The sequence below is a fragment of the Myodes glareolus genome, chromosome 3 (assembly GCF_982192425.1).
Source record: "Myodes glareolus chromosome 3, mMyoGla1.1, whole genome shotgun sequence".
Lineage (NCBI taxonomy): Eukaryota > Metazoa > Chordata > Mammalia > Rodentia > Cricetidae > Myodes > Myodes glareolus.
Window position 1 is genome coordinate 37,280,190 of NC_142028.1, and position 26,790 is coordinate 37,306,979.

Sequence of the window (26,790 nt, forward strand, 5' to 3'; positions counted from 1 at the left end):
TAAGGGGCTGCCAGAAATGGCCAGGGCTGAAATGAACCAGTCATCTCTGAGGACCAGCCATGATTCCTGCTGGGACATCAGGAGTCAAGTTGAGCGTGTGAGCAACTCCACAGCCTAGAGCCCTGGTAGTGGAAGCAAGGCCTAAAATGGTACCTAATCCTTCATTCACATCTTGCCTCCTTCAGTTGTGTGACCACAGGCAAAGTATTTCACCTTTTTGGGCCTCAGTTTTGTTCCTCTGCAATGGGGGAGGGGGCGGGGGAGGGACAAGTGCACTCTCCCCAGAAGGCTCACTGTAAATACACAGAGCCTCCTCTATGGGGGAGGGTCAGTGGATGAGAAATTCTCAATAGTAAAATAGAAAAGAATAAATCTGTAGAGGTAACAGTATATATTTTATGAAGTGATATAAATAGGACAACACTTCAGCTCCTTATAGTTTTCTGAGTACCTACTATGTGTTCCCTGGAGTCGCTGAATCCTACCAAGGCACAGTGCAGCCTGAAAAGTCCACCCTCACTGCTTTCTCCCCAGAAACATTCTTCCTTGATCTGGTGATTTACTCCAGTCTGCCCTGAAAAGCCATGCTTGGAAACTCTGCCCCATTCCTCCCTACAACACAGAGGCCATGCTGACTGTTCCCATACAGCTCCGTCACCCCATGTCCCTATTAGTTTCTTGTCTTGTGGCTGCAGTGAAATACCCAGAGAAAGTAACTCAGGGAAGGGTCCACTGTGTCTCAGAGTTCCAGGATGCAGTCCCCCATGGCGGGAAGGCATGATGTCAGGAGCGTGGGCCGGCTGGTCACATCGCATCTGTAGTTAGGAAGTGGGGAGATAAATGTGGGTACTCAGCTCACTTTCTCCTCAGCCCATGGCTTGGTGTGTCTTCCATCCTCAGCTAAATCTCTCTGGAAATACCCGTATAGGCTTGCCCAGAGGTGTGTCTCCTAGGTCATCCTTGATTAGCAGTTTTCAACCTGTGGGTTTCAACCCTTTTAGGGGTGCATATCTTATATTGGTGTATGATATATTATACAAATATTTGCACTATATTATTACATTATGAATCATGATAGTAGCAGAATATAGTTTTACAGAACTTTACAGAATTACAGTTAGGAAGTAGCACCATGTATGGCGGGGGGGGGCACCACAACATAAGGAACTGTATTAAAGAGTCACAGCATTAGGAAGGTTGAGAACCACTGCCAAGGTGAAAATCAATATTAACCCCCTATCAGTTCCATATCCTGCACAGCCAGCTTTGGGCAGCCTAGAGAAGACAGACTCAGGTCTGGGCCCTCAGGGGTACCGAGGAGCCATCTTTTGCAGGAGGAGTGACACACAGCAGGTGGGGTCCTACAGCCCTCAGCAGGAATTCACCATGCACATTCCACGGTGCCAAAGCTTTTCTAGGCACCAAGTCCTTGGAAGCAGAAGCAACTGTGGCAGAAGACAGGACCTGGCCTGGCTTAGAGCAGGTCCATGGCTCAGGGCTGCCTGGTGGTGAAGCAGAGAAGACCCCCTGCCTGCCATGCAATGAGTCTCTACCTACCACGGCCTGCGAGAGAAGCCAGGTCAGGGCCAGACCAGATGAGGCTGGGTGAGGAGAGATGGACAGAGAAGTGACCTCCAAGGTTCCCTTCCTTTGCAGGCAGGCAGTTCATCTTAGCAGCCTGATGCGATGGCCACCTCCCCCAACCCCACAAGTTTTTCCCAGTCTGTGTCACTTGCTTTACAGCCTCGAGACAATCACTTTTTCTCCCAAACTCCTGTTCCTTTAGTTCTAGGAGCAGAGAGATGGTGGTTTACATACTTCTAACCATAGCACATCCATTTCCCGTGGTGGTTGAAGGAAATGACCACAAGCCGCATGGCTCAGCCTCAATGGGTCCAGGTCAGAAGTTACTGCAAGCCACCATTAGGACAGGGCTGCTTCTTGTGGAAACTGGAGAGAAGCCATTGCCAGCTCCCAGGGCCCCTGCACTCCTCAGAGCATGCTCACCTACATCTGCTAGTTGAACACCTGGGAGAAAAAAGCAGCGTTTGACTCTCAGTCTCAGATGGTCTAACTCAACTGAGTTACCTTGGGCACTGGGGCTGGGGTGGGGTTTCAATGTATCCTGTTGGGAACATATGACAGAGAAAAACAGCTCAACTCCCATCCAGAAGGTAAGAAAAGACAAGACCAGGGTCCCATGGCCCCTTTCAAGGGTGCACCCCCATTGACCTAAGGCCTCCCGTATAACCTCATCTCTTAAATTCTCACCACTACCCAATAGCGCCTCCTCCCCAGGGACCAGGCCTCTAACACATGGGCTTGGGCCACTCAAAACCTTAACCTAAGCATCCCTTTCTCTGTTTCCACTGTATAGACTCCATGACCTCATCCAGCTCCCTGTCATTGGAAATCAGCTCTGATTGAGTGTAGTGGGCTCCTGGTTGTGGGATTTGCCTATGGGCACCCTCGAGCAGCTTCACCTCTGCCTGCTACACCCAGAAGTCAAAACTATCTTGAGGCCTTGGGCAAGCTGGTCCTGGTGGACCTCAGCATCCGCCACTGTGAAATGAGGTCATCATAGCCATCAGTCACCTCTTCCGGCCACATTGAAAGTGATGAGTTGACATCTCATCTGGGCACTTCTGTCCCCAGTGGCCACGGTGCTCACCCTCTCACTGGCACGCAAATCCTTATGTACTTTGCTCTGAGAAACTATGCCCCACTCCCACAGTACCCCAGAAGCGAACATACTTCTGTCAACCAATGGCTCTGCTGAGTTATAATCTCTTGCTTCTTTTCACAGAACCCCAGGGGCCCCTGGGATTTGGGAACTAGGGAATGTCATTCAAGGCTGCTTATTGAGCACCAAACAATGGCCCTTCATGAGGTCAGCTGGCAGCCTAGCAACCGCTCAAGCCCTTAGTAACCGGCCCAGAAGTGTTGATATTTACCCAACGGAAAGTTTCCCCTTATCTTGATTAATGCCCAATTCCTTCTCCAGGGCACTTTCACGAAGCCACACCCACTTAGATTGCAGTTCCTTTTTCCTGAGGAAGCCTATGCAGAGAAAGGAGCCCAAGGCTTGTCCAGCTCTGAACACCTCTCCGGGCCTCGGTTTCACCCATTCAGTGGATATCAGACATAAGGAGCACTAAGTGCAACTATGTGACCCCCATTTATCAAGACCCTTAAGAGTGTCCTTGCCATTCCCAAGGCTCCCCAGTGAGAGAATCACCCACCCACAAGGGCACTGCCAGCCCTTGGTCCCATTATCCTTCCCTTCATCCCCTTCCTTGGTCCTAAATTAATCTAAAATAATCAACCCAAATATTTTTGGGAGACCTTCTCTAGGTCAAACCTGGAGCTAGACACTGAGGAAACTGAGGCAGGCCAGGCCTGGTCCTTGCTTTCTGAAGCTTCGGGTTCTGGAAAGAAAGCGGCTAAGCACTCCGCAGACGTCCAGGATGGAATCCAGAACCTCCCCTGCTCATCTCCACCAGGCTATTTTAGTCTGTAATAATACTCCTCAGTATGCTGGAGGCATTTTGCAGTCTCTAAAACACTTCCCTTGTGTTACCTCATTTAACCCTGACGTCATCTGAGGGTGAGATTTTAATATGTCCCCATTGCACAGACGGGAGCTGAAGGTCAGCAGGACCTAGAGAGCTGTGGTTTCGGGAACCAGTTCAGCCTCCACTTCCTTCTTCCTCTCCTGTGAGCTTGAATACTGTGCTGATGCCGGCTTCACGGGCCCATCTGCGAAGGAGACAGGCTGCACTCGTCCACCACTAGCACCTCAGCCTCAAGCTGTGTGTGACCCCGGCAACCTCCTGAGTATACACATCCAGACACGTCCTCAGAGCCCACAGAGGACCCAGTTTAGAATCCAGGAAACACCTCTGGGCTGAGACCCCAGTTCTACTGCGTAGCCTTGGCAACCCCAACCTCAGCCTCTCTGTGTGTGAAGTGGGACAAGTCCGGACGGTTCTAAGGATGGAGTGAAGCAGAACAGAGAAGCAATGCTCTGGGCTCTTCTGGATTGGGCTGGGGTTATGACTTGAGACTAGGTTGGGGGTGTGGCTTAGCAGGTACGGTATTTACCTAAAAGCCCGGGGATTTATTCCCAGCACCACATAAATTAGTATAGTGTTCCAAGTCTGTCTATCATCTCAGGATTATTTGGGTGTCAGAAGCAAGAGGATCAAAGGTTCAAGGCCATTCTTGATTGGATGTGGGTTTGGGGCTAGGCTGGCATACCCAGAACCCTGTCTCATAGCCAGCATACAGACAGCAGACCTGGATGGGCAGGAGGCTCTGTTTGATGTTGGTGTTGGGATCTGACTGTAGGGAGGAAAAGACAGGAGGCCCCTCAGTCTGAGCAGAATCTGCTTTAGTGAAAAACCCAATAAGGTTCCTGTTCTGGTTACTTCTTCTTGTTATTGTTGCTGTTGTTGCTTTTCCAACTTGACACAAGTTAGAGTTATCTGGGCAGATGAAATCTGAACTGGAAAAGTGATTCTATTATATTGACCTGGAGGCACATCTTGCAACTTGATTAATGTCTGATGTGATAAGGACCAGTCCATCCTGGGTGGTACCACACCTGGGCAAGTGGTCCTGGGTGGTATTAGAAAGGAGCTGAGCAAGCCAAAGGGAACAGACCTGTGGGCAGCATTCCTCTCTGGTCTCGGCTTCACTTCCTGCCCCAAGACCCTGCCCTGACTTCCCATCATGATGCTGTCCGCTATACAATGCAATGAACCCTCTACTCCCCAAGTTGCTTTCGGTCGCGGTGTTTATCACAGCAACAGAAAGCAAACTAGGAGAGCCACCTTCCCCTAGCTTGGCATCTAGCCACAGACCCTTTGAGGGGCTCAACTGGTGAAGCTGCTTTCCCAAGCCCAGATTACCATACAGTGGGGAGCAGAGTCCCCCTCACCCATTCTTTACCAAAGCTGTCAGATTCCCTGGTGCCACCTAAGTGGTTTCCCACGCACGCCCCTGCCATGAGCTGAGTCACCCGGCACTGGCACCGAGGCGGACTGTGGGAAGGGTGTTCCTTCCTCTGCTGCAGAGCTGCCGCTGCAGGCAAGCTCCCAGAAAGCCAGAACCCAGGCCGTGGCAGGTGCCGGGAGGGGCCTTACGCAACTTCTGACATTGTTCAAAATCACTTCTGCAGAAAAGCTGGGGCCCAGGCTGCAATAGGCACAGCTACATTTTCTTATGTAACCTTTACCATTGTTAAGAAGCAATGCATGCTAACAACCTCTGTTCGCCCAGGGCCTCAGGCATCTGGCCTGGCCAGACCTCCTCTTCTGCTCCCAGCAGCTTGGGCAGAGGCTAGAGCAGGATTTGAACGGGTGAGGAAAATAAGGCATGTTTGGGGTGGCATGGCCCTGATACCCCAGGGGCAGCTGTGCACTCCTGCTCTCCACTGGTCAGCCCAGGCACTTTGGGGAATTGAAACAAAAAAAATGGAACAACTAAGTTTGTTAAATTTGATTCTTTTCTTGAATAAAATAGTCACAAGTAGCTCTTAGCTATTTACTGGTGGGAGGTCTGAATTCTCGAGTCTGAAACAGAAAAAAGGACCAAAGAGATGGCTCAGTGGGTAAAGGCGTGTGCCACCAAGCCTATGTCCCCAGAACCTACACAGTGGGAGGGAGAACTGATGCCTACAAGTTGTCCTCATGTATGCACCGTGGCACACACACACTAATAATAAAGAGAATTTTTAAAGAAAGAGAAATTTGTTTTTAAGTTTATTAGTGTTGAGCGGGAAAGTGTGTTTATTGCAAGATCTTATATTTGATTGGTTAATTCAGTGTCTGTGTGCATTCATGAGGGTGGGGTGTTCACATGCCACTTTGTGCATTCAGAGGACAACTCACAGGGATGGGTTCATCTCTTTCCACCATGTGCATCCAGGGAATGGAGTTCGGGTCTTCTGACTTGGCAGCATGTGCCTTTAGCTTCTGAACTACCTCACCACCCTGGGAAAATGTCTTTACATGAAACTGAATTGCTCTCCAAGGAAATGAAGCCCTGGTACTCAGGATCAAGGAGAAAGACACGGCAATCTTTAGCAAGGTTGATGCTGAGCTTTCTCTTTTGTTGGGGTTCCGTTTGTTGACTGAGGTTTTCTATCCTGCCTGGTTCCTGCAGTCATTAAGTCCCAAAGAAATTACACAGAGGTCTACATTAACTATAAACTGATTGGCCCATTAGCTCAGGCTTCTTATTAACTCTTATCACTTATATTAGCCCATTATTCTTGTCTATGCTAGCCACATGGCTCGGTACCATTTACAGCAAGTCAGTCACATCTTGCTTCTTCTGTGGCAGGCTCACAACTGCAGAGGAATGAGCTTCCTTCTTCCCAGAATTCTGTTCTCATTGACCCGCCTCTACTTCCTATCTGGTTGTCTCACCTATATCTCCTGCCTAGCTATTGGCCAATCAGTGTTTATTTAAAACATAATTGAAAGAATACAGACAATTCTCCCACACCATTTCTCTACTGCATATGCTGTGTGTGCCAAAGCTGTCACAGGTGTGCACCAATGACTGGTCACACTGGAACCAAGCCACCTACCTGCCTTGCCAAGTGTTCTGTCTTTCCCCGGTCACTCGCTGCCCATCAACAAGTATTGTCACTCAATCCATGGCTCAAGAATCAGGATCCAGATTGACTGCATGCAGGGAATGGCAAAGCTCCACGGTCATTTGGGTGAGAGTGTGAAGCTCGCATGATTAGCAAAGAAGGATAGAGAGGGGCAGCCTGCGAAGCCCTGTCATGTCTGGGCAGGCTGTACCCATCAGCTGAGGGACAGTGGGCCTGCCATGTCCTACCAACAAGCCAACCTCCCTGGAGCATCTTCTCAGCAGTAGGCCTTGCAGTATCTGTGTCTGTCTCTTAAAGAGCTGTGAATGTCCCCCTGAGATAGCACAGTGACCTCACCAATGTGGTGTCCTACTGTAGAGACCTCTTCTACCACTGACTCTGTAGATCTGGGGATGACAGTGCCTCTTTCTGTGACCAGAGGAGCATATGATGCTAGCAGCTAGGTAGCCGAGGACCCCGAGAAGGACTTGCCACATCTGAATGTGGGTCTTGTGAAGTTGGCCTTTCTCAGAGCCGTGCTCTTGCTGCATTCCATGGGAGAGGAAGAGCATGTTCCAGAAGGGGCAGGTGCTCAGCCTCAAAAGATAATAGACTTGCATGCCTCGGAACACACTGGGTCTTTCTGCACAGAGTTCTATATGGAGAAAAATGTACTTTCTGAAAGGGGAAATGGTCTATAAATTTAGGGTCCTGCTTGTTTCTGTGTTAAACAGAAAAAATAGAAGAAAAAACAGTTAATTTTGCCTCAGGGAAAACTGAAAACATTTATTCTGCAGTAAAGTGAAATATTTTATGTTCTAACATAGTTTTGATTGCCCCAAGATGTGCACCCACATTTCTGCTGTGGGGCTCAGGGCAGGCTTCAGATAGAAGCGTGTCCCATGGCTTCAACTGTAGCAGACATATTTTCCCTCCTATTATTCTCTGCTCTCTGGCCTCTCTGTCCAGTCTTCTGAGCCTCTGTTTCCTGTGACTGACCAATCATAAGACTCCCTCTGGCTGACTTCCCAAGACTTCTCTTAGGGTGTGATTGTCATCAAGGTCTGGGGACTTTTAACACTGTGACTCCAACGCAGGATATTAAAAACACACATAAACCAAGCAGTGGTGGTGCACACCTTTAATCCCAGCACTCAGGAGGCAGAGACAGGCCTCTGTGAGTTCAAGGACAGCCTGGACTATAAGAGCTAGTTCCAGAACAGGTTCCAAAGCTGCAGAGAAACCTATCTCAAAAAGCAGAGGGGGGGAGGGAGAGAGAGGAAAAGAAAAAGAAGTACACATAAAATGTGCAGCCTGACCATTTTCTTACTGGACTATAGGTTTGCTTGACTCAACTTTGGAAAAGCCAGGCTGTGCCTTGAACTGGTGACTTCCCCTGTTGGAACCACAAAGCTCCCTCTCTCAGTTTCAGATCATTGAGCAGGATCAGCTGCTGCTGTGGGCCTTACCTCTGAGCTGGAATTGGTTCTCCATACTGGTTTGTGCTTTTCGCTGATCTGTCATTCCAAGGCTCCAAGAGCAGAATCTATGTCACCCATATATCCTAAGGGCACTGCATAGGGCCTAGCAAGAAGGGAGCGGGAAAGGGGGGAGCAAGAAAGAAGGGAAAAAGAGGAGGAGGAAAACGGAACATAAATTTTAATTGCTCTGCACCCACAGTTATTTACCTCTGGCCTAAGCAATATGACATGCTCAACATGACAGCTTTGCCCCTGCTTATCAAGTTCTCGTGCCCAGCCCTGTATTTGCCATGATGTTGGTCACACAGTCACATATTGTGTAGGTCACATACATATGCATGTGTGAGTCTGTTAACTGTTCCCAAAGGCGTCTCAGAAAGTACTAACTGATCCTACATTTAGATGATCCACAGGAGAAGTCTAGACACAATTTTCTGGCCTCCATGGGTACCTGTACTCAGATGCACGTACCCCCATGCAGACACAGACACAAATGCGCATAATTAAAAATGAAAATAGAACTTTTAAAAAGCCTCTGGCTAAATGAATGAATGAATGAATGAAGGTATGTGTGGGTGAAATGGTTAGAATTCCTTCATGATCACTGCTCTGAAGCCCTCTCATTCGCCCTTAGTTCTTACTTCCTATTGTGTGTAAGAACTGAAGCAAATCCTCTGAGGTCAAGTGGGACTGGATTCAAATCCAGCCTTCTGGTCATTAGCCACCGCTGATTACTAAGAGGGCAGTCTGAATGCTTCCTTGTCTCAGGCCAGGCTCTCTCAGAAGTCAGTTTTGGTCTTATCTTCAGCCTGCTTTTTGTGCAAACCAATCTTGACATTAGGCAAGGCCAAGGAAGGCTGAAAGAGGAGAAGAAGTGAGGCCAGACAGGAGCAAAGGTGTCACCCAGCAATTACTTACCCCTGTGACCAGTTGGAACTTGCCACACTGGGAGACAGTGAGAGCTTGTTGTGCTGGTTTGAAAGAAAATGGCCCCAAAAGGGAGTGGCACTATTAGCAGATGTGGCCTCGTTGGAAGAAGTGTGTCATTGTGGAGGTGGGCTTTGAGGCCTCGTATACACTCAAGTCGCACCCAGTGACATGGGCCACTTCCTGCTGCCTGTACACAGTGTAGAACTCAGCTACCTCTTCAGCACCATGTCTGCCTGCATGTTGCCATGTCCAACCATGACTAAACCTCTGAACTATAAGCAAACCACCACAATTAAATGGTTTCCTTTAAAGAGTTGCTGTGGTCATGGTGTCTCTAGACACAGCAATAGAAACCCTAACTGAGACACTAGTATAAGCACAAAGCTTATGGTATTCCCATACAAGGCAAGGAGGCTGAACCGTTTATGTACCAGCTTCCAACACCACCTACCATTGGTAGAGGGCTGGGCTGGGGAGTGGTACCTGCTAGGAGAGATGGAGATGTGGGTATGCAGTGAACCCTGCCTGCCACTCTGCGGTCACATACATCTCTGGTTTCTGTTACAGCTCCATGCTGCTCTAAGGTGTGTGTGTGCATGTATGTGTGTGTGTGTGTGTGTGTGTGTGTGTGTGTGCATGTGTACATATGTAAGCCAGGTGTTGATGTCAGGTGCCTTTTCTTGTGTTTATTCTTTTATTCTTTTTTTTCCTGGGACAGGGTTTCTCTGTGGCTTTAGATCCTGTTCTGGAACTAATTCACTAATTCTTGTAGACCAGGCTGGCCTCAAACTCATAGACATCCACCTGCCTCTGCCCCCCGAGTGCTGGGATTAAAGGTGTGCACCACCACTGCCTGGCTGTCAGATATCATCCTCAATCTCTGTCTTTATTTTTGAGACAGGGTCTCTTGCTGAGTTTGGAACTTGCTGATTCAGATAGGTCAGCAGGCTCCAGGATTCTCCAGTCCCTGCATCTTTAGCACTAACCTTCTAACATTACAGGTACATGTTGCCATGACAGGCTTTTTAAAAATGTGGGTTCTGGGGAACAAACACTGTTCCTCATGCTTGCATGGCCAGCACTTTAGAGACTGGGCCACCTCCGTAAGCTGCACAGTCTTAGAGAGCTGTCCTTGGTGTATGTTAAGTACTTGATGTTCAGTGTCCCGTGGAGTCCTTGTCCAGCGCCCCACCATGGAATCAGCTCTTGGGAGTCTCCTCACCACCTGCAGGATCACTCTGTGGTCCTACAAAGTGCCAGGAACTGGAATACAACTGAGCCTAAGGATTGGGATCCTGGGTACCCATCTTGTATGGTCCCTGCAGGCTCATAGGACAGAGCTGGAACACTGAGAACAATGGGGGCTGCCTCTTTCAATCACACTTTATAGAAAGGAGCCATTGGCCCCAGGACACATGCCTTCAGGGTAGCTCTGAGACTGGCCTCCCTTTAAAGCAGAAGTGAGACACACACAGAGGATACCAGCTTTCCCAGCCTTCCTGCTGAGGTGCTCAGGGGTTCTTTCATAGTGTCAGTAACATACTGTACAAATGCCTCACCTGAATGTGTTTCCTGGGATGATTCTCTTTCAGCTTTAGCCCAAGATGGTTTTGCCTTACAGGGGGGCTTCAGCTTCCCTGGGAGGTGTCTGCAAAGTCCATGTCTGTAGCTTCCTTGAACACAAGCATTCAGAAATTTCGTGAAACAGTTGATTGGGAGCACAGGCCTGGGCCAGTTGTGTGACCACAGACCACTTGTGTTTCCTCTCTGAGGCTTCCTTACCTGTAAAATGGAGGGGAAAGGCCCAAAAATGCTTAGGAGGATGTGAATCTCCAGGTCTCACTGACAGTGGAATGGCAATCTCCTTAGTATTGGTGGGATGTTGGGAATGGGATGACCTCATGACAGCCAGGTCTTATGACTTCTTTCTTCCCGTAAGCTCTTGTCAAACTCAGAGTTCCCAAGAATGTCCAGACAGCTGCTCTACCCTCATGACACACAGCCATACAGTGTGATCTCAGCAGATCTGGAAGGACTCAGAGGCATCTCCATCTTCTAGTGGGAGAGTGACGTCTTGCCAAAGGCCTGGAAGCAGTCGTTTCCTGAATCCAAGGCTGTGGGTTCCCAACATCTGCTGTTTTCTAACATCTGCTCTGAGATCTGTGACTGGGGTGCTCAGCCCCCACCACTGAGCTTTAGCCTCTCTCCTCTCCCACGTGTCGATCAGCCAGCCCCAGCCATGCAAAGTGCTGGGGTGTTCAATCCCCACGGCAGGCGTTGCTTCCGCCTCTGAGTTGGTGTGCAGCAGATGGCTTAGGGGCTATTTTCAACTCAAGTGGGGATGTTTCAGAAGAGGATGGAGCTCACAGATGGGGGCAGTGGGTCTGGGGCTCAGGCCAGCAAGCCCACAGCCTCGGCTTCCGTCCTGCCTTGAGTTTCTCTGTGCATTGTGGGATATACGACCTTCTGGAGGTCCTCGGTCTCCCCACTCAGAGACTAGGGCGGGCAGACCATTAGTCTGCCTGGGCCTCAGGGAGAAGAAGCAGGTACCCTGAGGGCTTTGAGAGAACAACTCTTTCTGAAAAGGAAGGTCCCTAGGCCTGTGGGCTGGAGCTGTCCAAGGTACAAAAGTTACTGTGCCCAAGTGGGCCCAGCAGGCGGCAAGGCGGGTGGCTGACAGTCACTAGGCTAGAACTTGAGACCCAGCCAGCTCCTTGCTTCCACCTAAGGTCTCAGCCTAGCCAGAGGAACTTGGAGGGAGAAGGTCCCAGGGGAGCATGATCTGGGGCAGGACAGGGGAGGTGTGGCATCCTCCTCCTGGACCCTGAACCTCAACTCCCAGGCATTTTGTGGTGAATAGGATGAGGGCCCCATTCACAGGGCAAGGGCTGAATATCTGGTCCCCCAGAACAAAGGTACCATGTGTAATGTGTTTCCCTAGATGCTATGCTTACTACAGAGTACAGGGGAATAGAAGCGTTATTGTAGAACCAAAACCTTTGCCTTGCCAGTGTTGGCATCTGGAATCCCATGGTTTTTGTTTTTTGTTTTTTTAATTATCATGTCTCCTTTCTAGACAGTGCACACAATAATATTCTAGTTGGAGTCTTATAAACTGAAATCCTATTTAATTTCATTTTCTACCTTTTTTGCTTTAGCTTGCCCCTCGTCATACATACTTACCTCTTTAAGAGCATTGCTGCACCCACTGGATGCACATGCCTGTAATCTCAGCAAGTTTAGGTAGGAAGGTGGTGAGTTCAAGGCTAGCCTTAGCTACATGGTGAGACCATGGCTCAGATAACAGATCAGGGGCCAGAAAAATCATTCAGCAGGTAAGGGTGCTACTCCTGTAGGCCTGACTGCGAGGGGTCGATTCCCAGAGCATAAGAATCACTAGTATGTACCTTTGGCGATGCCTGGAGTTCGGGAAGCACTTGTGTGTTCCTGTGGTCCCAGAATTCCTCTGGTGAGGTGGGAGGTGAATGAAGATAGGAGAGTAGGCTTGATGTTCCAGGATGCAGTACAGCAGCAGAGACAGAGATCCTGCCTCAAAGACACTGTAGAGGGTGAGCGCCAGCCTCCTCGTGCTGGGCTGTGTTTCTCACGGGCTCACATTCGCTCATCAGACACTCAAACACAAATACAATTAAGTAAGTATTTTTAAAAAATATTTTCCAAATATCAGCATGTTCTGAAGTCTTGGTGTTTGTGCTCAGACAAACACTGTGTTTGGGAGAGACATGATTCAGGCCCCTGCTCAGGAGACAACATATCAAAGAGAGGCACAGTGAAGGAGCTGGGGCCATCATACACACCGAGGATCCCTTCTCCAAGGTCGTGGGACCAGACATATTCCAAAGTCAGAGCCTTCTGGCTTTGGAATGCACATAGCCTTTACTGGCTGAGCACCTCAGTACGACAGTTAGAAACTCAAAACCTAAAAGTTTTGGGGCAAACATAACAGTAGTTTTCATTTAGAGAACATTTTGGGTTTCAGGTTATATGTATACGTGTGTATCCACACATGTGTATGTATACTTGTATATATACATGTGTATGTATACATGTGTATCTATGTGTGGGTTTATGCACATGAGTGCAATACCACAGAGGCCTTTGGTTTTGTATCCCCTGCAGCTGGAGTTAGAGGCTACTGTGAGCCACCCATTTGTCTTACCTCTTCATGGATCCTTTTTCTCTAGGGATGTGTTAATGAGCACATTCCCCAAGTGAGTGTGGTATGTGAGCCTATAAGCCATGGCACATATGTGGAAATTAAAGGACAACTTTGTGTGAAATAGGTTCTCTCCTTCCACCTTTACATAGGCTCCAGGGGTCAAAGCCAGGACACCAGACTCAGCGCCAAGTGTCTTTACCCACTGAGCCGTCTCACCAGGTGACTCATCATTACCTGATGACTCCTTTGCCCGTGCTCAGTTTTGTAACAGCACACCTTGTTTATTGAGTTGCATACTCTCAAGTGTTTGTACGTTTTATCATGTAAGCTCAATTTTAAAATAATCATACCTATTGTCTGACCACTGACCTCCTATGAAAAACATCTCAGGCCTGGGGGCTGTCATGCTCACAGTGGCGGGTACAAGTTTTCCCAAAGTTTCCCAAAGAAAACAGGCTGAGCAAGCCAGTAAGCAGCCCCCCTCCATGGCCTCTACGTCAGCCCCTGCTTCCAGGATCCTGCCCTGTTTGACTTCCTGTCTTGACTTCCTTCAGTGATGAACAGCAATGTGGAAGTGTAAGCCAAATAATGAACTCTTCTCCTGCCCAACTCACTGTTTAGTTACGGCGTTCCTTCACAGCAATAGAAACCCTAAGCAAGACAGTCACTCTGGAAATTGTTTTGTCTGAGACCTCCAGAAGGCTTTGGGAGCTCTCCCAGGACACGATCATACCCTCTGAGAATCAACAACCACACCAGTCACCTGTCCGCCGCTGTGATGAAATTTCCAGCAAGGGCAGCAGGTGAAGGAAGGTTACACTCCATCTCGTAGTTTAGGTTCACAGTCCAAGGTGCGGGGGATGGTGGGTGTGACAGCAAGAGCGACAGCTGGTCACACGGCACCCGCAGTCAGGAAGCAGAGAGATGATTGCTGGTGCTTAGCTCCCTTTCTCCTTTGTCTTCGGCTCAGGACAACAGCCTGTGGGACCTTGCTGTCCACATTCAGGGCAGGACATGCTGTTTTCTCCATTAAACCTTTATGGGAAAGCCTTCTAGACAACCCCAGAGTTGTGTCCCTGGGTGATTCTAGGCCTAGTCAAGCTGACAAGGGAGGTTAAGCGGCACATGGACTTAGGGGAAAAATACAGAGACGATGTGGAGCAGACCTCAGGTGCAGAACCCTAGAATGTGGAGGGCTGAAGTCACATGATCAGCACATGGCCAGTGGGGAACTAAATGGCTTGAGCATGTTTTTCTGTTGGAACCAATAAGGCGTAAAGAAGGGTTTATCTGCTCGCAGTCTTAGGCTCGGGGCACAGCTCTGGCTGAGCTGCTGTGAGGAATTTCATGAGTGGCCTCACTGTGCACGGTATGGGAGGCACCGTGTGACCACACAGGAAGTCGGACAAGAGAGTCTTGCTCTGCTAACACCTCACTCGGATAAGAACAATTAGGCGCCCAGGAGATCTCTCTCTGTGACTTTGGGGGCAGCATCCCCAGTGGTCTGCCCATTTCCCTCTAGGCCCCACCTCTTACAGGGCCCACCACTTCCCAGCAGCACTACTTTGAGGACCCAGATGCTAGCATGGGAAATGTTGGCAGACATTTGATGATGGGTAGAGAATTGTGGGCATTTCTGCCACTCAGAGCTGTGGAGGGGGGGAAAGCCAGCATGGGTGCCCAGGCTGAAGGGCACGCTCAGTGAAGCAGCTGCCAGAGCAGAAAGGCATTGGGGGAACACACTTCCTGGTTCACGCCATTTGTGAGAGCAGCACTGCCCATCCCCATGTTCCTTATAGAGACCTAGCAGGGTTGAACCTTGAGACCCTGAAAATAATTCCAATCTGGGTTTCTAGTATTCACCAAGTCTATGACTTTGTGGGTTTGCTCCAAGCCACCAAGCATCATGTCAATAGCTCTGAATAAAAATGCCTCAGAGGCCCCAGGTTCCCTCGTCTCCTGACTGAAAGGAAGACCTTTCCTGAGCCAGGTGGAAAACTGGGAGCTCATGAAGATGGCAGGATACCCAAGCATAAGATTTGATTGACAGTGTTAAGATGAGCTGGAGTGTGATGACACATGCCTGTAATCCCAGCACTGAGACAGATGGACTACCGTGAGTTCAAATCCAGCCTCTACTACATAGAGAATTATAGGTCAGTCCGGGCTGGAGTGGAAACACATGTGCGTGCATGCACATGTATGTGCGTGCACACACACACACACACACACACATACACACACGCACGTGTATGCACACACGCACATGCATGCACGCACGCACATGCATGCACGCACACAAGGAACATGAAGAAAATTCTAGAAAGCTTTAGGCAGATGGATGCCCCTATTTAAACACTTCTGCTTCCAGGCTCGAGTAGAGTCACTATTCACAATCCTCTCACTAAGGATGGCTGAAGGCCCCATCATTCAGAACAGCTAGGAGAACTCGGGGGAACACCTGCTGACCAGGAATGGATGAGACCCCAAGATTACACAGTGGAAACTCTGGGTCTTTCCATGGTGAAATTTATCCCAGAGTCAGAATTGAAGAAGCTAACAGTAGGGCCTTGACAATAGCCACAACCAACAATCTGCTTTCCTTAGAGAATGCAAAGAAAGTTCAAAAAAATACTCCAGACACTGGCTACCCAGTCTGCACCCAGTATATTTCACCAAGAAATATGGAGTAGAGAGTGGGACCTCCACCATCATGGACTATAATGAAGAAGGCCAAAATAGCCCTGCCCCCACCACACACACACTTGGAGTGGTGTCAGAGAAAGCAGGGAACAGGTGGAGGGAAACCCCTCCCCTGCAGTTCCCCAGGTAAACCCCAGAGACAGAAATTAGGGTTCAACCTGAAAGTCAGAAAAGCAAAACAGCCAGCCACTGGTTCTTACCTCTGAAATGGCAGTCCTGCCTCCAGGAATCTCAGAATGAGACTGTGTCTGAGAGTTGTCTCCTCCCATTTTATATTCCTCTCTAGTGCTAGGATTAAAGGTGTGCACCACTACTACCTGGTTTCTGTGGCAAACTAGCATAGCTACTGGGATTAAAGGGGTGTCACCACTGCTGGTCTGGAAGGCTGATCAGTGCAGCTGTTTTACTCTCTGAATTTCAGGCAAGCTTTATTTATTAAAATACAAATGAAATATCTCTACAGTCTGTAGGATATTACAGTCTGTAAGGACTCCAAACTTTCCAACTAGAGGGATCCCTAACCCCACTCACCAACAACAAGGACCCCCCCTCCACCAGTGGGGACTGACCAGAAAAGGTGGATGTGGTCCCCTGTGTGAAATTAGCAAGCAGGCATTCCCCTGCATCTGCTGGACTACGGCAGAGAAAGTCAGCTGAAACGGAAGGTTTGATGAGTCTCATGACGTGATAGGTTTCCAGGGAAAGTCGTTCATATCGGAAGCACCAGGAAGAAGTCTGGCTTGGTGGAAAATGGTCATTGACAAATGCCAAACCAGATGGCAGAGATACCAGAAGCAGCTAACACGGATTTCACAGTAGCCAGTATAAACAGTTCGGGGAACTGCTCTGACCACTGGGATCAAACTTTTAAATTATCAGAAAAGAATAGAAATCAAATGGAAATTTTAGAACTGAAAAGTACTCCTGAAAAAGACAAACAAAACCCCTCAGTGGGTGTGCTTTATAGCAGACTATAAAGAATTGAAGAAAGAATCGTTAAACTGGAATATAGAATGATGGAGATTCCCTGATTTAGATAACAAAGAGAAAATGTAAGGAAAAAATGTCAACAGAACCTTAGGGCCCTGTGGGACAATTAACAAGGCTCCTGTAAAGTATTTGAATACATTATGACTGAAAATGCCCCTAATTGTGTACACACACACACACACACACACACACACCACCTGAAGAGCCAAGAATCTCAACAAATCTCAAGTAGTATGAACCCAAAGCAATTCACTCTAAGCAACACATAAGCTACTGAAAACGGAAAATGAAGTTTAGACGCTATTGGAAGCAGTGGGAGAGAAATGGCATCTGTGATCGGGTGACAAAGTATTGACGTCTAGTACAAACACAGAAGTTAAAAGTTAAAAGATCAGAACAGCGAGATGGCTCAGCAGGGAAAGGTGTCCAGCCTGAGGGACCTGGATTTGATCTCCAAGATCCAGTTGCCTCCCTCAGGTTTGCCCTGGGACCTCCACAGGACACTCAACACATAAGATAAAAGTATTCTTTTTTAAAATCAAACAGGTCAATTAGATCCTGAACAAAATACCTGGAGCCACTTCTCTGGTGATGTCCAGTCAGCAGAGTGCACATGAGATGGTGCCCAGCATGACTGGCCACTGAGCAAATGCACATGAAAACCACAGCTGATGGCAGCACAGTGTGTCAGAGTGGCTGACGTGGGAAATGATGACACCGGTAGGCACTGGCGAGAATGCCAGGAGACAGGGTCACTCAGACATCCACACGGGAGTGCAACATAGTACAATCACTCTAGGATGGGTGAGGGACTGCATTCAGAACTGCACCTCCACCAACCTGACTCACCAGTCAGGAACGTTTATCACAGATAAATGGAAATGCACGTTGGCCTGCACACAAAATACCTTACACAACTTTTCATAGCAGCTATTCGTAATGATTTCTCCAGTGTGTAATAATAACCAGGATTAAGTGGCTGGACTGTGGCACATCCATTCACAGTCTGCCACCGAACCATGTAAAGCCTAGACCACAGAGCAAGGGAGAGGGAAGGCTCAGTGGGCACAGTGCTTATTGCGCAAGCATGAGGACCTGAGTTCAAATCCCCGGTACCCATATAGAAACCAAGCATGGTTACATGCATACCTGTGACTCAGCCCTGAGGAAGGTGAAACAGAACGAACGCTGGGCCTGCCAACCCAGCTCCAGGCTCAGTGAGAGACTCTATCAAGGGAATAAGATAGAGAGTAATAGAACTAGACATTCTTCTCTGGTCTCTACACACACATACGTGCACATACACACAGATATGTCACGCACAAAATGCATACAGAAAATAAAAATCTAGATCAGTCTCCAGGGGATTATCCTGAATGAAACAAGAGAGATAGTTTCAGAAAGTCCACCTCTTGTCTGACTTCATGTCTCTCATGTCACTGAAGGACAGTATTCTACAGCCAGAGTGCAGGATGCAGTAGGGAGGGAATGGGGTGACTGTAAAGGTGGAGTCCAGGAGACCTGTGGTGTGAAGCAGGGTTGTATCTTAGCTGTGATGTTGATGGCATGGATCCACATGTACGTGCATGTGTGCTGCTGCTGCCTCAAGAGGGGTCTAAGGTCACTCATCTGGTTTTGATGGCAAACTGTGGTTATGCAGGATGTGACCTTCAGGTGTGGCTAGGGGAAGGGGCACAGGCCTCCCTGTGTATTTCTTTGCCAACTCTGAAGTGATGAGTACATCAAAGTAAAAAGCAAATGAATGGTTAGATACAATGATGGGTGTGTGGATGGATGGAGAAGCAGACACTGGGAAAAGTTGGTTCCTTATGCAGGGAAGGGCTCTCTCTGTCTTTTTCTTCTCTCCTCTCTCTCTCTCTGTCTGTCTATCTATCTGCCTCCCCCCCTTTCTCTCTCTCTCCAGAGCACACACCATAACTCTCCCACCACACCCCCTCACAGCCCATGCCAGCCACAGATAGGGACAGGGAGACATCCCTCAATCACTGAGGGAATCCCTCAATTCCCTGTAATGAGCTTAGAACCTGGAGAGGGTGAGGTCCCCAAGGCAGCCTTGAGGAGCAGATGGCCTAAGTATATCTGGGCTAGCGAAAGGAGGAGGCACAAACTGCCTCCACCTCCATCCCCACCCAACACTGGTCACCCAATTCTAACCATGACCATTTTAACCCCTTTCCAGAGTTGAATTTGGTCACACAGTCTCCAGAGCCAGCAAGACATGGGCCCCATTGTACAATTCCTGGCACCCCTGATGTAACTAGAAGACGTGGACGGGTGAGTTAAAGACCGGGGTCTTTTTTTTTTTTTGGCAGGGTGTGAGAAGAAAGACGCTATGGGTGTACATGTGTGCGTGCATGTGTGTGCGCACCTGTGTTGGTAAAGGGTGCTAATAGGAGGGTTCACTATGCAGGAATGAAGTGTGTTTGGAACCAACCACCTTCCTCTGCCATCTGGCTGAGGACACGTGTATTGGCTATAATGCCCAGAATCTCTTTGACGTTGAATAGCAATATAGTAGCAAGTGTAGATCAGCTTCGTGACTGTCACACAACTAACCTGGTCTCAGTCCTGAGTCTGTTCTTGCCATTCCTGGTGCTAGTGATCCATGCAGATCCAACACTCCTTCTGCCTCGGTAGCACAGACAGCTGCCCTGCCTCCTTTGCTACCAGTTGGGCTGACATGGAGCCGTAGAGGTGGAGTTCAGGCAGGCTTGCTGTAACCGGTGCAGAGAGCTGCGAGGGGACAGTGCCCTCCAGTCAGGTGGCCATGGCATGTGAGGGACCTGGACTCAGGTCTGGGTTCAAAAGCATTGGTTCGGCAACTGAGGTTGCGTCTCTGGGTCTTGGCTTCTTCATTTGTAATGTGGGGACAGCAGGGGCATCTTGTGGCCGTCAGGCAAATGTGTTTCTGTAAAGTACGGGGCAGAGGGGCTAGGACACACCAGGTACTCGGTCTACACATGTTGAGTGTATGGTCATGCCATGTGTCTAATCTATGCTTATTAGAGAGACGGCCCACTCTGGAGTCAGGGTACCACAAGGCAAAGCTCTTTGAGGGTTCCCTGGGAGTGACGGTGTCGCTTCTGTGCTCTGCAAGCATTCCTTTGGGCCCCTGTTTTTGCTTTATTGCATCCATGTATAATGTATAAACCTTGAGGTTTGCGCCCTGTGCACCCAGAGCTGAAGTTGCTCATCCTCTGGCCTCAGACCAAATTTCAGCTCCATGACGGCATCCTCTGCTGAGACAAGTCACCACCCCCAAACTTCCTGTCAGAGTGGGCATCTCTTGTGTGCCCTCTCTCTTGTCCTCAGCATCACCCTCTTGAAATCTGGTTTCTCATTCAAGCACTTGGGGACTAACCAGATTATTTCCAAATATATTCTGTAATTGCTCACATATTTGCTTAAAGACCAGGCAACTGAGAAGTCAGAACAGATACACAGGCATCTAAACCCAGCAGTTTCGGGTGTAGGCATGGGTGAGAAAAGAGGTCAGATAGCCACAGATGGGTCATCCACAGAGGGAGGAGGTGATGGCTGCCAGTGTGTCACAAGGCTTCCCATGCTCATAGGTGGCAGTAGGAGCAAGTCTAGGTTTGGAGTGCAGTTGGGAACTATCAGTCCAGCCTAGTCCAAGTCTGGGTTAAGACCTTCACCCGTCTAGCCAGGATTCTCGGTACCCTGGGACAGGCATGGCCTAAACGCTCAGAATCATGTTCCAGGAGGCTCCAGAGCTCCCTACCTCAGAAGCCCTGGGAGCTGGGAAAGTTGAGGGGGGGGGGACAATCCATCCTCCTGTGAGCCTCCTCACTTCTCAGGACCAGAGCAGAGGAGTCCTTTTCCGCAGCCCCAGAAGGATCCTACACTGGAGCTGCCTGAAAAGAGCAAAGAGCAGTGTCCGCCTGATATGGGAACCACAAACCCCACCCTTGCCAAGGTGGACATCCAGAGAGAGAGACAGAGAGAGAGAGAGAGTTGGAGAGCTGAACCATCTAAGCCTCTGTAAGAACATTACCAGAACCACCACAGCTGGTCATGGTAGAAACCACAGGTGTCTCCTTCCACATAAAAATGTTTAATTGACAAATCTTCAACAGCCGAACAGTATATTAAACTGATCATGCAGAACGATTCTTAAAATGCAATATTCTCAAAATTAGCAGAAAAGTAGGAGCAGAAATCAAGGATGCTTGAGATGACCCAACAATCAAATGACAACCATAAGGGGTCTTAACCAGATTCAAGCACGTGTTAGCCAGGTGTGGAGACCCACGGCTGTAGTCCTGCTATTCAGAAGGTCAACCTGGGCTACCTGTGTCAAAAGTCAAAGAGAGAGGATTCAGTTCTCCTTAAAATATCAACAATGCATTGTCCCTCGGTATCCACAAGGGACCAATGGGTGTTTCCGTCCCTAACATAACATGGTGCAACATTGACTCAGAGCCCAACTGCATTTTCCCACACACCTAAGCCATTCCTCTCTGACTTTCAAAGAATAATGCATCACATAATAATCATTGCATAGTTCAGGAAATAAGAAGAGGAAAGCCTGTATCTGTTCGGTAAAGATTCAACTTTAAAAAAAAAGTCCTGGGGCCAACAAGATGGCTCAGCAGGTAAAATGCTTGCGAAGCAACCCTGGTGACTGAGTTCAATCCCAGAACCTACGAGGCAGAAGGAAAGAACTGACTCCACAAAATTGTCCTCTGACCTCCAGCACCTCTTCTTCCCACTATGCGCCTGTGTCTGTGTCCAAAAGTCCCATCTCATGAGAATGCTCAGTCTCATCCTGTGAGGGCCACCTTATGGCCTCATTTTAACTCTGTTAACTCTGTTAAGACCATACATCCAAATGAGGCCACATCCATAGTCCTGAGGATTAGAACTCCAACATGGATGTTAGGAAGACACAATTCAATCCCCAACTGCGTTCTACTGTGTGTAGTTGATCACCAGTGGCCATGAATTCATTTATGACTTTGGGAATCTCAACAAATCAAAGAGCATTGACATCGTTTTCTGAGATGAGAATGTTCCTCTCAAAACTACTATCCTTTGGCTCCCAGGGACTGTCCCACTAGCTCCTGGCCTCATTGGGTCCATCTGGGCCCCTGGCTCAAATTCTTCCATGAAAAATAAGAGGATTTGAGGTTCTTTTTTTCTTAGCACAACTGGCCTCTAGACACCAATATGGCATAAGCCAGGAGCTCCATCTGTGGGGCAGTCCCAGCAAGGAATGTGGATGGGAATGCCATGCCACCAGGGTCCTCATACAGTGAGGGAGTCACTTCCTGTCCTGATCTCCTGAAGGGTACGTGCTCTTTCTGAGTGCCCTGAGAGCCCTGAGGACTCAACCTGCCCCTGGAGACCATGTCCCCTGAGCATACCCAAAGAAAGTGAAGGTTGCACAAGCCTGCTGCCCAGCTGAGCTGGAATAGGTGGTAGACCCTATGTTCTTGTCAGTTCCTTACTGTTTACCCTCTCCTGGCTTCTTAGGGTCTGGGGATAGGGGTGAAATATTATCCCAATCCCAATACTAGTGGTTCCCCAATGCTCCAGCTGAACGCTCTCTGTCCATATTCCCATCTGAAGCCAGCTTGGGAGTCACCGACTCTCTGAACCAGCAATCTGATACCAGCACCAGGAGTCACTGACCCTGTGAACTGGTCAGGGTACACTAGGCCAAGTTAGGAGCAGTCCAGGATTCTGAATTCAAATCCAGAACCAAACGTCCTGGTGAATATTGGCCCTTCCCCATCCCCAGTTTCTCAGTGGCCAAATAGACCTGGTTCCTATCTCCCAAATGAGGGTGTCTATAAAGAGCCGTGGGCAGAGCTCAGCATCCCGTAGGACTGTCATCTCCCTGGTCCTTCCTTCCCTCCCTGCCAACAAGGAAGAGGAGTCACATGGATTCAGCCAGCTAATCCTGACTTCTAGGGGCAACCTTTTCTATCCACTACCCAAAGAGGCTGCAGCAGGGCAATGCCACTTAAGCTTGTGTGTGATCAGGGCACTTGCTCCACTCCTGGCCTCGGAGATGTCCATAGCCTCCCGCCCAGGGGTCGGTCATACAGACTGCTATGCCTCGCCAAGTACCTTCAATCCCAGCTCCTCATTCAGTTGGTTCCTAGGCTCTGAGACTTTAGGTCCCTTCTGTGAACAAAGAACAGTCACAGCGGGAAGAAAGGCTCGCTGAGCAACTCGCTCCTGCCTGCACCCAGAATCCTCTATGTCTGCCACTCTTCTCATAGGTGAGGCCCAACTGCAAGTGCAGAGGGGTGAGGTTCAGGCCTGACCCCTATCTCTTGAATATTCTGAGCCAGGAGGAGGTGGAGACAGGAAAACACAAGAAGTGGGCATGCCAAGTAGTGGAGAAAGCATAAATGTGAAGCTCAGATCTGGCTCTGCTGGGTGACCCAGACCACGAGGCCTCTCCGCTCTGCTTGACTAGTATGCAGACTGACAACATCACAGGTTGATGTACAGGACCGCAGTCCATGTGCCGTGCCCCATCCTACTGCTGCCTTCTTGTCATGGCTGCACCAGCTCACCCTACACACACACACACACACACACACATACACACACACACACATGCACCCCTAAATAAATAAATGCAATTTTAAAAATTAAGACTCTGTTGGGCACATTAAATCATGCAACTGTCACACACGGTGTCTGTTGCTAGAAGCCCCACACAGTGCAGCACATCTTCAGAGCAGCCCAGGGCAGAGATAGAGATGTGTCCCCCACCCAGTAATTAACTGAAAGCACTCTGTTGGGTCACGATGTGGAAGAGCAAGTGACACATGCCCCCAGCACTGCAGAGCCTTCAATCGCCCCTGGGGGCACCATTGCTCACTGTCTCGAGGCTGGCTGCCTTCATCTGAAAAGGGTTCATGTGGTCTCAGCTTCAGTCGTAACTTTAACAACTAAGGGCAATGAAGTAAAGGAAAACGAGAGATACAAATCATCAGGGGTGAGTTCCTGAGACTCAAAGTGTTTAAAACGGCAGCTATGCAGAGCAGAGGGTGACAGGCACCTGGGGATTTGCTCTCAAGAGGCTGCTTCCTCAGGATGCTGGAAAGTTGGGCAAGACCCTCCCTGGGGAACAATGAATGTTTTCTTTTTGTTCTTGATAAACCAGAGTGGCAGGGTGTGTTCCCATGGAACAATCAAGAAGTGTCTGGGCCAAGAGATGGATGGCTGCCAGGATCTGTTACATTTTTTCCCCTAAGCCCAGAGAGGCTTCCTGGAGGAGGCACATCCTGGCTGCTTGACCCAGGCCCCCTTATAGGCTGGCCTCCACTAACCTCTCCCGGCCACATGGCCATCAGTCAGAAGCCTCCTTGGGCAGGGCAGCTGTCACCCTGCTGGCCAGCCTCCCTCCGGTTCCCAATGTAGCTCTTCACTGGCCAGCTGTACAGGCTGTCCTCAGAAGAAAGGAACTTCCAGGTAGCTGGCCTTCAGCCATGCTGCTGCTGATAGGATCAGGGGGCCGTGGAGGAAGCCCAGTCATGTCTGCCACTCATACTGCTTTTGGCAGAGTCCCCTGCTTTGTCAGGGAATGGAAGAGGCCAGTCCCCAGCCTCTCGTGCCCAGCCATGCTCCCCGCCCCTTACCAGCCTAGCTTCCCCCTCCTTGCCGGTTCCTAAACCAAAAAGAGAAGCACTTAGGTGTCAGGGGCACTGCCTGCTGTGCCCGCTGGACTTCCTCAAGGGGTATAGCCACAGGCTACAGACAACTGGATTGCTGATACCACGAGATCAGAGTGGGAGCATGTGTTGGGAGGCCTGGAACTCAGAAGGGACCCAAGCATGATCGCTCATCATCTTGGATCAGGTATGAGAGGCTGGGCTCATGTGCCTCCAGTATCCTAGGGGGCCTGGGAAGGCAGCTGGTCAGCTGGAAATGCCCAGTGTTAGGGGTGAAAACTGGGAAGTTGGAGTCTTAGACCAGAGGGAGGCTGGAGGGATGGGTGAGTTCAGTGGATGCTAACAAGGGACCCAGGGGAGAGTCCCTGGCTTCCCACAGCAGGCCCTCCAGAAGTCTGCTAAACTGTGTGTGAATGGGCAGAAAGCCAGACCGCCTTCCATGCTGACACCCTTGAGTCACTTGCGATACTTATTTCAGGTCTCTGTGACTCCACTTCCTGTCCTATAAACTGGAGAGAGAGAGGCATAACAGTGGGTACATACGCGATGTACCATGAGACTCAAATGATGCAGCAGGCGTGTCCCCTCAGCACAGGTGTACGCAGCAGGCATGTCCCTCAGCACAGGTGTATGAAGCAGGCATGTCCCTCAGCACAGGTGTATGCATCAGGCGAGTCCCCTCGGCACAGGTGTACGCAGCAGGCATGTCCCTCAGCACGGGTGTATGCATCAGGTGTGCCCCCTCAGCATAGGTGTACACAACAGACGTGTCCCCTCAGCACAGGTGTATGCAGCAGGTGTGTCCCCTCAGCACAGGTGTACGCAGCAGGCATGTCCCTCAGCACAGGTGTATGTAGCAAGTGTGTCCCCTTGGTACAGTTGTATGCAGCAGGCGAGTCCCCTTGGCACAGGTGTATGCAGCAGGCGTGTCCCCTCAGCACAGGTGTATGCAGCAGGCGTGTCCCTCAGCACAGGTGTATGCAGCAGGCGTGTCCTCTCAGCACAGTTGTATGTAGCAGATGTGCTCCCACTGCACATGTGACTTCAGCCCCATGGGCAGCAAGTCCACAGTAAAATCCGTTCTGACACTTGCAAGACTTCTTTTGCCTTCATGGGTGGCTGCAGAAGGGGAAGGCCTGGGTGCAGGCTCACAACCCAAATCAGGGAATTTGAATCTTCTACCTAGCGTGTCTCAAATTAGTTCCCAGCCTCCAGTCCTCTCCTCCTCACATGTGAACTGGTCATGGGAATGAGACTGTCCCTAGGGCGCTTGTGTGTATAAAGTGGGCTAAGTGCATGAAGGGCTGATGCTGCACCTTGTGTGTCAGTGGGGAGCTACTGATGCCACCACCACCACCATCGCTTTTGTCACTACTGCCCCCTTGCTACTGTTATTGTGGAAGGGAGCCTAAGAGAGAGGCGAGGGTTTGCCTGGGTCATACAGCAGAGGGCAAGCAGGGTGTAGCCCTGCCCCAGGCTCTGTTCCCCTTGCTGCTCTTGTCCCATCTGTTTACACTATGTGTAACCATGGCAAGGAGTGACCCCTTGGACGTGTATCCCTCACAACCTCCTTATTTCTGGGTTCCAGTCTAGGGGTGCCATGCAGAGGAAGATGGCACTCCCCCCAAGAGGCTGGACCTGCAGAGCCTAGGTTGGGGGTTGGCCTTGTCCTCACCCTGGGTTTGCCACTGGGTCTGGGGTCTTCATTGGGGGTCTGTGGTTCTGCTCATAGACAGGTAGGACCTACTTTAGCAAGCTTGTCTCTACCTCTCCTGCACTGGCCTCACCTGGCCGGCAGGAACCCAGAGCAGGCAGAGGAAGAAGGGCTGGGTTTGCTTTAGGAAAAGGAAACTTAAAACATCTGTCCATTACACACCAGCAGCAAGAGAATGGTCCCTGGGCCTGAATGCCCCCATCACCCTGCTGAGAATCACCTGTGCATATCTCAGTTCATTTCAACCTCAGCTGATCTGGCAGACGGTAGTATGGTGCCCATTTCACAGATGAGTAAACCAGAGGAGGCCTGTCTGTGTACAGTTGGGGGATGGCAGGTGCCAAGCCAGTGATACAGGATGATGTTGGAGATTGCACGGTGACAATAGGGAGTTCTGGGGATCCAGTTATTGGGCTCTTCAGAGACGTGACAAGAATATATGTGTTCAGAGAGGAAACATACTCATCTCTGACCAGAACTCGGTTACTGCCTGTGAAATCAGCATGAGA

At 49.6% G+C, this 26,790-nt stretch overlaps 1 protein-coding gene across 8 annotated transcripts in view; it reads left to right on the forward strand.

The window, feature by feature from the left end:
- Nucleotides 1-26,790, forward strand: part of Atp2b2 (ATPase plasma membrane Ca2+ transporting 2) — a 314,666-nt gene that overhangs the window by 111,727 nt on the left and 176,149 nt on the right. For all 8 annotated transcript variants that reach the window (XM_087904426.1, XM_087904421.1, XM_087904419.1 and 5 more), the window contains exon 3: nucleotides 19,092-19,186. The gene's annotated coding sequence lies outside the window, so the exon portion shown is untranslated. The remainder of the gene's footprint in view (nucleotides 1-19,091; nucleotides 19,187-26,790) is intronic.